The sequence below is a fragment of the Apium graveolens genome, unplaced genomic scaffold, assembly GCF_009905375.1.
Source record: "Apium graveolens cultivar Ventura unplaced genomic scaffold, ASM990537v1 ctg905, whole genome shotgun sequence".
Taxonomy (NCBI): Eukaryota; Viridiplantae; Streptophyta; class Magnoliopsida; order Apiales; family Apiaceae; genus Apium; species Apium graveolens.
In genome coordinates, this window is record NW_027421695.1 from 69,251 (window position 1) to 79,359 (window position 10,109).

The 10,109-nt window shown below is 34.9% G+C and overlaps 1 non-coding gene across 1 annotated transcript; it reads right to left on the minus strand.

Annotated features, from left to right (window-relative positions):
• Window positions 1–9,757: 9,757 nt before the first annotated feature.
• LOC141705572 (small nucleolar RNA R71) lies at window positions 9,758–9,863 on the minus strand. Its single transcript, XR_012568402.1, has one exon. It is a non-coding gene; the product is annotated as a small nucleolar RNA R71 (small nucleolar RNA).
• Between the last annotated feature and the right edge of the window lie 246 nt (window positions 9,864–10,109).

Below are 10,109 nucleotides of genomic sequence, written 5' to 3' on the forward strand. Positions count from 1 at the left end.
TGTGGTATATAAGTGTATGTAAAGATCGTCAGAATCCAAATCCGAACACTTTGATTTTTCCCGAAAATCTACCAGATACAGAAAGAATTGAGTATAAGGTAACAGAATAAAAAGGATTTAAATTCAAGGATTATAAGAGAGGATCATAAAAGGAATATAATGTATTGAGAAAGGTTAAGGAAACCTAAGTAATAAGATCCCGGGTATGATCCCTCAAACGATAAACGAAAACGAAAGTTAAGCAAACCGCATAACAGATCAGCGGTCATTAGCCAAGTAATTAGGAGTTAATCAAGGGGTTAGTGGATGATGATGTCATCACACCAACAAGAGGAAGACAAGTATAACAAGATGACATAGGAAAGGTGAAATAAGCATGACATAAGGGAAGGAGGTGTGGTTGATTAATAACCACAATTTTTCATGGGTAAAAAGGTAATTAATCAAAAAAAAGCTAGCAACCAAGCAAACAAATCAAAAAACACAAAACACTTCCATTTTCAAGAAGAGCTCTCGGCTTTTCTTCTTTTTCAAAGAGGAAAATTCCAAAATTCAAGATCCAAGCCTTGTTAATTAGTGAGGTAATTATCTAAGGTTCCTTGTACATAGATATGGATATCCTATAAGTTTAAGCTTCTAATTCCTTCACAATGTCTTCTAATAAATCAAGGAAGAAGATGGTGAATAGTAACCTTCAAGAAATAACTTTGGTTTTCTTGATTTTTATGAAAGTTCAAGGTAGCTTAAGCATAGATCAAGGCTTCCGTGGGCATTCCAAGGATCTTTCATTGATTAAAAGCTTCAAGGAAGGTATAACTCTAAATTATCTTAGCATTAAGTTGTTTGGTATAAATAATTATGATGATGGAATGATAGATTAAGTGTAGTAGTTGTTTTGTCATGTTGAGATCTTAGTTGTTAAGTGTTTTTGTTTATTTTGGGAGTTAAGAGTAGCACTAGTTGTTCTTGATGATTCATGGTATGATTTGGGCTTGGTTTAAATAGTTTAAAGTGGTTGATGAGTGATATTGTCATATGGTTGTATTGGGATTGATTGGTGATGGTTTGGTGTTGAATTGGTTTGGTAAAATTTTGGGAAATCGCGTAAACATAGCCGTCGTAATGTCCGATTTACTTTAGACTGTTTTTATTCTTAACATTAGGACCCGTGAACTCACTGCTAGGTTTTGACCATTGCCATTTTTAGATAGTTCATGTTACGAGCTTCGTTTTGATATGTGGCTCGTTTGAATCCGATGTACGGTTTAGGAGAAATGACCGTTTTAAGTAACGGCGTTTCGCGAACGAACCATTACCCCTCGCCTTACTTTGAAACCTTGGTTAAGGACCTTAAATGACTAATTGGGGTATGAAACATTTATGTAAAGTGGATTAGGCAGTTGGTAAGGTACTCGCGAAAGAATTGCTTTAAAATTCTTAATGGTAAATTTATTAAAAATGGTGGAGCCGAGGGTACTCGAGCGACTTAAGTGAATCGTTAAGCGCGAAAGCGAACGTTAGGACTCTAAATGGTTAAAGTCTAGTTTCTTAAGCGATCGGGGTTTAATTCTGACTTATGTTGTTGTTCATAGGTTATCGGACCTACTATAAGCTTAAGTCTATCCGGGAGCACTCAGGCAAGTTTTCTACCCGTTATACTGTTGTTGTGATGTATACATTTGTATATGCATTATCTTGCGATAGATGCATGATGGTTGATTAGCAAATTCTTGCGATATATTGTAGCATGTGATATGGTATATATGCATGCCTGTTTCGTATTCTTGAGACATATATCTGTTGATTCAGTTGATAATACATATGCTAGAGATAAGCGGTAATTTGCATATACCCTTAGTATAGGGGACCCAAAGGTGAACATTTTTCTAAAACCGGGAGTCGAGGCTCCCGAGTATAATATATATATATATATATTTATATATATATGAATAGTTTTTAAAACTATGAATCGAATAAGGTTTATTCGATAACTTTATTTTATTAATGAATATTATTTTGAATATTCATTCGAGGGCTTATGACCCCGTTTATTTTATTATTGAATATTATTTTGAATATTCATTCGAGGGCTTATGACCCCGTTTATTTTATTAATGAATATTATTTTGAATATTCATTCGAGGGCTTATGACTCTGTTTATTTTATTAATGAATATTTTTTTGAATATTCATTCGAGGGCTTATGACCCCGTTTATTTTATTAATGAATATTATTTTGAATATTCATTCGAGGACTTATGACTCCGATTAATTACTAATTATTATTCTTTATTTTATTAAGGAATAATGTGTCGATGATCAAACTCATTTTTGATTATTCAAATAAAGATATTACTTTCGTATAAGTATATCTTTGGTTATTTAATATTCATTTCAAGTATAAGTTTTACAACTTCTACTTCAATTATTTTTGTAAAGATTATTCTTTATGAGAATATTATTTAAATAATAATATTCAGATATTTTCTAATATATTGGGACTGATTTATTTTATTAAATCAGCATTACTCCAAACATTCTTAAAAATGTTTGCGAGTCTTCAAAATGATTTTAAAAGTTAGAGCGGATCCCAAAACTCATTTTTAATATATTTAAGATCTTCCTTTCAAAGGGGATTTAAATATTCGCTCAAAACCTGAGGGATCCGGCTCTGTGGTGTGTTTTATATTCGCAACAAGGTTGCTATTTTGATAAAAGAGTTTTTGATTACTTACCCAATACTCGGGAAGTAAAATTCTTGGAACAAGTTAATCCATTAACAGGCATCGTCTGGGAAATATCGGTGAGTTTTCCTTTCCAACTAGATACGACTTCTTGGTGGAGCCGTATCAACAAGTTTCTACTTGGGGAAAGTGGGGACGAGCTTTACGTTTCAGAGTCATGGATTTCATCTGAACTAGGAGTGGCGTAAGTGGTCGAGTGGCGCCGGCCCAGCCTTATTTATTGGCCCAAATGGCCTGGAAGTTCCGCAAGATGGTACATTCCATAGGAGTCCAGTGTTCGGTTGACAAGTAAATCCGACAGGTTCTCCTCTATATGTAGAAAATGGTGGGGTTGTACTACTGTGATTGATCATCGTAAGTGGTCTTCCTGGCACGACAAACTCCCGTAATGAGTTCATCATCCAGTTGGATATTTCTGCAACACTACCCAGAGCACTTCGATAGAAAGGCTACGGCTGGGCGATTGTTGAGTGTTGGCAGGGTCGAGTTTTCAAAATGGTGTTTCCATTGAATGAAGTATCTCGTAACTTTATTTCTTTTGAATGATATTTCAAAGATTGATTCTATACAAGTTATGCCTTGTAGCTTCATATATGTGATGAACTAATTATAACTTGAACGGTGGTAGTTCAAGTAGTATTCGGAAAAGATATAAGTATATTGGAGTATCTTGTAACTTCATCTTTTAAACTTATATCTAGTAAATGATTATCTTGTGCATGTCAAAGATTTTCAGAAAAATGTTGAGACAAGGTTAGATATACGAGATCACCTTGCAACGATATTTTTATCCAGTTGTAAACTGGAACTCTGTTTATATTATACATGTCAGAGGATTTCAAAGATTGTGAAAAGTATTTATGTATATATATACTGAATATTTTACGACTTGGTCGCGTTAAGATAACAAACTTGGTTCATTTCTTTTTGACCAAGACTTTCATGAGTACTATGAGAATACTCATATATTGTTAATCATTATACATATTATTTTGGTGGGCTTGTTGCTCACCCTTGCTTTCTTCTTTCATCACACAACAACAGATAGAAAAGATGAACAGGACCAAGCTTCCAATTCGCAAGCGGTTAGGAAACGTTCCGCAGTTTTCTGGAAGCGTTGATGTCACTGTAGCTGTGGTAGAAATTACCAATAGGCTAGACTTTCAACTTCTAATGTACCAGACTTATGTATCTATATGAATTGTAATAATGGAAAAGAAATGTAAATTTATTCAGAAACCCTTTTAAGGTGTAATGGCATATAATATTGGAATAAAATGACTCGTGTTATTTTTGGATATTCATCTCTGAGACTATAACTTGTGGTGTGTGTGTTTATTATGGGGTCACAGTCTAGAGTAGTTGATTGTTTATTAAGATTGGGTGTTATTAAGGGAAATGGAACTCGTGACAACCCGGATCCCCGACCCCGGATTTGTGGGTGTTACACACACTGTCATATTTCCTACTGAAGCATGGTTTTACTAGAGGTACCATAGACAAGACTCTCTTCTTAAGAAATATGGTGATGATATGATCCTAGTTCAGATTTATGTGGATGATATCATCTTTGGCTCTACTAATGAAAAGCTTTACAAAAGATTCTCCAAGCTTATGCAAAGTGAATATATGAAATGAGTATGATGGGGGAACTAAGTTACTTTCTTGGACTTCAAGTTAGTCAAAGAAGTGATGGTATCTTCATCAGCCAAACTAAGTATGTCAAGGATCTATTGAAGAAGTTTGGTATGGTTGATTGTTCACCTGCATCTACACCTATGTCTGCTACAACAAAGTTGGATGAAGATAAAAAGGGCAAAAGTGTAGATATCTCAAGTTATAGAGGGATGATTGGATCATTGCTTTACTTAACAGCAAGTAGACCAGACATTATGTTTGCAACATATTTATGTGTAAGATTTCAAGCCAATCCAAATGAATCACATTTGATGGCTGTAAAGAGGATTTTCATATACTTGAAGGGAACTCCAAATTTGGGATTATAGTATCCTAAGTGAACTGGTTTTGAAGCTGTTGCTTACACAGATGCAGATTTTGCTGGATGCAGGGTTGACAGAAAGAGTACCAGTGGAAGCTGTCAATTTCTTGGACAAAGACTTGTATCCTAGTATAGCAAGAAATAGCTATCTGTATCAATTTCTATAGCGAATACATAGCTACAGGATGTTGTTGTGCTCAAGTGCTTTGGATTTGAAATCAGCTAATGGATTATGTCCTAGTGTTACACAAAATTCCTATTATGTGTGACAATACTAGTGCTATATATATAGTAGCTAATCCAGTTAATCATTCTGGGACAAAGCACATTTATGTAAGGTATCATTTTATTAGAGAAGATGCTACTAATGGTACCATTGAGCTAATTTTTTATACCAACAGAAAAACAAGTGGCTGACATTTTTACTAAACCTTTGGATGAAGCAACTTTTACTAGACTTGTAGGTGAAATTGGAATGCTTAATTCTTTATCCTAAGGCAAGAATTTAGCTAATATTTTGCAGCAGATTAATCTCCAGTAAATAAAAATTAATTTGATTTAATTGGAAATTAACTGAAATATGAATTATAAATATTTCAAAAATCTCTGCATATTTGTTTTTTCAAATTCAAATTTAACTTGAAATTTTTCAAATTCTAAGTAAACTACTCAGTTGTTAATTTACATCCTTAATATGTAAAATTAACAGAAGACAGAATTTCAGAAACCAAAAGTATATAGAGAACTGAGTTCTCGATAAGTCAAAATTGACTTCTCGACAAGTCATTTTAGTACTTCTCGAGTGAGTCCTCGATAAGTCAATTTACTGACTTCTCGAGTGACTCCTCGATAGGCTTAACAATGACCTATCGATAAGTCCTTGAAGAGTTCTCTAGTACTGATAGTTCACAGAGTTCTCTATAAGTACAATTGTTGACTTATCAATAACTCAGAACTGAGATAATTTAAATCAATAAATTATTTTGGTAAAATACCCTTGGAAAATTTATTCTAATTTTTATTTTTGAATTTATTCAAATAAAAGTTAGAATTAATTCAGTCCACTTTTTGGATAAACTGGGTATTTATTTGACATCTCGATAAGTCAATTTTGAGTTCTCTAAAAGAGTAATTTAAAATGACTTCTCGAAATATACTTCATTTCTTAAAATGACTTCTCGATAGACAAACTCCACACGTCTATTTTTGAGTTCTCGACAAGTCATTTACTTTTTCTATAAATACCCAGACTTCTCGATACATATTTTAACTTGGAATTTTTTAAAAACTCTAAATAAACTGTATATTTATTAATTCATATCCTAAATATATTAAGTTAATAAATAACAGATAAAAAGAAGCAAAAAGTATGAAAAGCTGGAATAATTTAATTCATTAATTATGTTCAGCGAAATACTTTTACATACTTTGTCTATAATTACTCAAACTTATTGACACATTTACTTGCTTATGTGCATTTTTTTTGATCAAATGTGGAATGTGTGAGTCTAATGTACATAGACTAGTATATTATATGTGATGTTTTTAGAATACTGATAATAGTTGACTTTATTTGACTGAGTGCTTATTATGGTTTTTGAATTTATTTAAAATAAATATTTCTCAGTACGGAGTATTTAATTTAATTAGTGTTCTTGAGTACTTGCATGGAGAATAGTTAAACCTTTTATGTAAGTTTTTTGAGTACTTGCATGGGGAATAGTTAAGTTAGAAAGTTAAGTTACTTTTTAACTGCCTAGATTCATGTAGTGTGTGTGGTTAAAACACTTATTCACCGGGCAACTCAAGTGTCTCTTTGGCTTCTTTTCTCCCTCTATAAAATTCAAATCCTTCTCTCTTCATTATTCATCACTATTTCTTTTTCTCAACAAACATCCTAACTCCAAACCTTCATCTTGTTCAAATCTATCCATGATCGCTCCTGTATTCTACACGCTCAACAATGGTGTTTATCTTCCAACCCTTCATTTGGCTGATAATAAGGTCAATTATGACCCTTTTGGGCTTCGAGTCCGCATCAAAGGGATCATTTGCAACCCTTTTGATGTTCCCCTTGAAGTTTTTGAAGAACTCTCTTGAGATGATCAGATAAACTTTCTATTTTTCGAGGGAGAAGTCTCTCTGGAGCAAGAGAGACTTGCTTTTGTGGTTGAGCAGGAACGCCTTGCTGCTCTGGAGCTGCAAGAGAGAATCATTTCTCTTGCGCACTCCATGTCCAGAGCGTACCAACGCAGGGCAAGGAGGATTGAAACTGAGAAGAGGTAGAGACTAGAGTAGTTAGGATTAGGGTTTAAATTGTTAGAATCTAAATCTTCCTATACTCTGTTTCAATATTAATGAAATTATTTCACCTTCTCTATTTTAAAGTTGTTTGTGTCTTGTCTGCTATGTGTTTACAATTCATCTGAGTATCATATTTTCTATAATACTGTATGCAATTAAAAACATCATAAAGTTGCATATGTTCAATGAAGTACATGGCAAACACAATTTCTTCAAGACAACAACGGGGAACTCAGATAAATCACTCGAAGCAGAGATAACACATTTGATTTCATCTGATGTATCACACATATCAATGGATAAGTAAAGTAGAATATTACACAAAATCACTTTTGATTTATGTTTTAAATCTCTTAACTTTTGTATGTCAACATCTTTGAAAATCAATTTTTTGCAAAATTCTCTGAATTTGCCTAAAATAATTGTAAGAAACTTGTTAAATACAAGATTTCTGAGATCTATGGATCACTCAACAGGCATTTGTGCTAAATTGCAGTTAATACCTCTTTCACAACCAAACTACAGTTCACCCAGGCACAACAACACAAACACAAACTCAAACACAATCCCACTCAGGTAACTCTTGATAAGTGGCATTTTATACCACTTAGAACGTCTTAAAATGGCTTAAATTGGTGTCTTGAAATCAAGTATTTTCTGTATTTGATGCGTTTTTCTAGTGTTTATGCATTTCAGGGTATTAGTTGCATTTTGGGGGAGGAATCATCAAGAATAAGCCTTGGCATGTGTTCACCTTTGCGAGAGGAAAAGAACGGGCAGATTACGGCGAAGAAACGGAGCAAACATGGAATTTTTCCAGAAGGGTCCTGCGCGCCCGCGCAGCAATGCTGAGCGGCTGTGCAGCAGCCTTGCGCGCCCGCGCAGAAATGCTGAGCGGCCGCGCAGGGTCGGGGAAAAAGATATATTATTTTAGACTTCTACTTCTGTTTGGCTTCCAACTTCTATGTAATCTGAGTTTTATGGGACTATTATATAGGTAGATTTGAGACGTTTTTCACAGAGTATTAAGAGGAGATTATGTTTTAGATTGTGTTTTGCAAGAAGCGAAGGAGATAAGGAAGAAGACCGATTTAGCACACAGCAACGAAGAGGAAGCATATATTCTTGTGATTCTTGTTTCGTTGTAACGTGGATGCTAGTTTTCTTGCTTTGACTTATTTACTCTTGTGACGTACTCTGTTTTAATATAATCAGTTTAGTTATTATTTTCTTGTGTTTGTTTATCATGATTTCATATGAACCCATGATGGCGATAAGTTCTATTATGGGCTAATCGTGATCATGGGGTTGCAACGGATTTATTATGGAATTCTTTAGTTAATTGTTTAATACTTTAGTATGTGATGATTGCATGATATCTAGTATTGGTTGTGCGTATTCGTCTTATGTGCGTCGCGAACATATAAGATAGGGTGTTAATCTCTTGTGAAGCGACGGTGGATCTTGAGATTTAGAACTTGCCATGCTAGCATAGGTTCATGTACGTTGTGCATGATTAGTGGGTAACTCTAACAGTTTTATTTGCCCTATGTAATCAAAAGGGATAACTTGTGCTTAAATCGTTGTGTTGTCAATTTCTGTAGACATATAGGAACTCAACATAATTGATGACTATTCAACTTCTATCTTAATTATGGATGTTTGGTAGAATGGTATTAGTACAATGAAAGTTGGCTTTTACAGTTTCGTGTTATTCGATTAATGTCATCACTGTCACATGCTAAAGGTAATAACTATGGCTATAGAAGGAAGTAATAATGAAGTTGTGATCTCATGAGTGTTTTATTATTGATAAATTAAAGTGTTAGTTAAGTGGTTAATTAAGTAGTTAATTATAGTTAATATTTAATCAATAATTTTAAGTGTTATTATCTTAACATTGAGAAGTAGTCATACATTGGTGAGTGAGTTAAATTAGACAATAAATTAGTTTGAGTCTCTGAGGGAACGAACTAGAAAGTATTCTATATTACTTGCGAACGCGTATACTTGCGTGAATATTAGTGCGTTATTTCGCCCTAACAAGTTTTTGGCGCCGCTGCCGGGGACTCGGCGTATTTGTTTAGTTTATGTACTTACCATCATTGGTCATTAGGACTCAGTGATTAGGACGTAGTAGTTAATTACTCTTTTCGGTTGTGTTTCAGGTACTTTAGCAAGCGTTTATGCAAACTCGTTCTCGTGCTCGCAAGAGGACCTTAGATACAGCTGAGGAGAAAGACGAAGTTCTTGATACACCGGAGAAGTTAGATTTTGAGGATTCGGATTCAGGAACTGAGCAGAAAGAACCAATAAACATGGAAGATCGTATTGTTCAAGCTGATCCAGCTCTTATGGATTTTTCTCGGCCTAAAATTGATGACATTCAGTCAAGCATCCTTCATCCGGCTATTCAAGCTAACACCTTTGAAATCAAGCCGGGCACTATTCAGATGGTGCAGAATTCTGTTTCTTTTGGAGGAGCGGTAACTGAAGACCCCAACATGCACATAAGGAATTTGTCGAGATCTGCAGCACTTTTAAGTATAATGGCGTGACTGATGAGGCTATCAAGTTGAGGCTCTTCCCATTCTCACTGAGGGATAAGGCTAAAGACTGGTTACATTCTGAACCAGCTGGGTCCATCACTACGTGGCAAGATCTTGCGCAAAAGTTTCTGGTGAAGTTTTATCCAATGGCAAAGACTGCTGCTATGAGGAGTGCTCTTACTCAGTTTACGCAGCAACCTACAGAATCTATGTGCGAGGCTTGGGAACGCTAAAGGAAATGTTGAGAAAATGTCCACATCATGGAATGCCGGATTGGATGGTAATCACTGGTTTTTATAATGGTTTGGGGGCCCAATCTCGGCCCATGCTCGATGCAGCAGCTGGAGGCGCCTTATGGGCTAAAAGCTATACTGAGGCGTATAATCTTATCGAGACGATGGCTGCAAATGAGCATCAAAACCCAACTCAGAGGATGACGTCAGGAAAGGTCGCAGGTATTCTGGAAGTTGATGCAGCCACCGCTATTGCAGCCCAGCTCCAAGCGCTATCAAT